General features: G+C 41.0%; 1 pseudogene; it reads left to right on the top strand.

Moving 5' to 3' along the window:
- Nucleotides 1-1394: 1394 nt before the first annotated feature.
- Nucleotides 1395-1955, top strand: LOC119826649 (annotated as a pseudogene).
- Nucleotides 1956-2155: the final 200 nt, after the last annotated feature.

Here is a 2155-nt window from a genome sequence, read left to right as displayed (position 1 = left end):
TAAACTGGACACAAGGAACCCACAGAAAGAGGACTGCTGAACTTGCCTAATGGTGAGATGGCCTTTTGGGGTTCCTGATTCATGAAAGAGTCTGCGAGACGTTCTGCAGGACACAGCAGAAAGTGACTGAACTGTCTTTGGAATTTCCTGCTTCATGAAAAAGTCTGCTGGACACTATGGGCCTAAAGGCTGAAGATGGATGCCCCAACGGTACAGAGGAACTTTGGGTGACTGTCTAGGCAGAGAGTTGTCTCTGTCATTTCTAGAGTTTAAAAGTTACGAATGACTTGTTTACTTAGGTAATATTATATCCTTCTGAAGTCTTTGATGGAGTTGAAGAATAAATAGATAGTTATAGATTTCCTTAGTTATGATAAAAGATAAAATAGATTTAAATATTGTAACTGTAATACTTGCTTGATAACTGTTTTGTTATATGTAATTTTGCTATGTTAAAGTTGAAGCCTTTCTGTTTTGTTTAAACAGAAAAAGGGGAAATGATGGAGGAGAGTTATCTGTCTATGTTTCTTTCATTGGTTAATTAATAAAGAAAACTGCCTTGGCCCTTTAAGAGACAGAAAATTAGGTAGGTGGAGTAGACAGAACAGAATTGTGGGAACAAGGAAGTAGAGTTGGGGAGATGCTTCAGGCAGTCTCGATATGCAGCTGCCATGCTTCTCTCCAAGATGGACGCAGGTTAAGATCTCTCCTGGTAAGGCACCCCTCGTGGTGCTATATAAATTACTAAATATGGGTTAAAGCAAGATATGAGAATTAGCCAATAAGAGGCTGAAACTATGGGCCAGGCAGTGTTTTAAAAGAATACAGTTTCTGTGTAATTATTTTGGGTAAAGCTAGCCGGGTGGCGGGATACAGCCCCCCGCCCGTTCCTTCAACACCAGTGGCCCCCAGAACTGGCTCACCCAGGGCTTTGGCTTCCTACCCTGTAATTTACTCTGACAAAACATCAGCTTCTAAAGGCTCAAAGGGAGCTAAAGAAGGTAGACAAACACCAATAGGAATGAATGATCTAAAAGAAATTAAGCAAGCTGTCATAATTTATGGCTTGCATTTGCATTTTTTAAGAAGGTGATAAAGTCTTGGGCTTCTAACATCAGGGAAAGCCCCCATGACTTTTTTCAGTTTTTGCAGTCCTGGATTACTGAGCTTCCTTGATGTTTGGAATTTATTTCAGGGAGGAATCCAAAACTATGGAACAACAGGATAAAGCAAAAAGTCTTGAGGTTTCCCAAGATCAAATTTTTGGCGAAGGCCCTTATGCTGACCCACAGGACCAAGCTCTTTACAATAGAGAAATATTGTCCTCATGCCACGAAAAAGTCTTGAATGCTGCTCTTCCTCTTCCTGTAAGTGGCCAGAGGTGACCTGTGAAGATGGTTCGCTATTCTCTCGACCCAGAAAACACTACAAAATCATGCAAATCAAGAGGATCAAACCTTCAGGTTTACTTTCAAAACACCCGTGAAACAGCCCAGGCCATCAAGGGTATGCATATCCAAAAAGCGACCAAGTATCTGAAAGATGTCACTTTGAAAAAGCAGTGTGTGCAGTTCCAATGGCACAATGGTGGAGTCCGTAGGTGCGCCCAGGTCAAACAGTGGGGCTGGACACAGGGTTGGTGGCCAAAAAAAAGAGTGCAGAATTTTTGCTGCACATGCTTAAAAATGCAGAGAGCAATGCTGAACTGAAGGGTTTATATGTAGACTCTCTGGTCATTGAGCACATCCAGGTGAACAAAGCACCTAAGATGAGCCGACAAACTTACAGAGCTCATGGCCAGATTATCCCACACATGAGCTCCCCCTGCCACATCGAGATGATCCTCACTGAAAAGAAACAGATTGTTCCAAAGCCAGAAGAGGAGGTTGCACAGAAGAAAAAGATATCCCAGAAGACACAGAAGACAGAAACAAAAGCTTCTAGCACAGGAATAAATTCAACATGAAATAAATGCAGATAAAAGTAAAAAAAAAAAATGCTTGAATGTTTGGGACAAGATTCAAGAACTAAGAAAAAGAATTGAATCGTATACCACGGTTAGACAGGATATAGAGAACACTTTACTAACTTTTTTTTTTACAAAGATTAAGTTAGGCTGTACAAATAGGAGTGATGGACCCAGAAGCTAAATTAA

The sequence above is a fragment of the Arvicola amphibius genome, chromosome 11 (assembly GCF_903992535.2).
Source record: "Arvicola amphibius chromosome 11, mArvAmp1.2, whole genome shotgun sequence".
In the NCBI taxonomy this organism is placed as follows: Eukaryota; Metazoa; Chordata; class Mammalia; order Rodentia; family Cricetidae; genus Arvicola; species Arvicola amphibius.
Note: the sequence above shows the minus strand (reverse complement) of the source record. Positions and strands in the feature narration are given on the sequence as shown.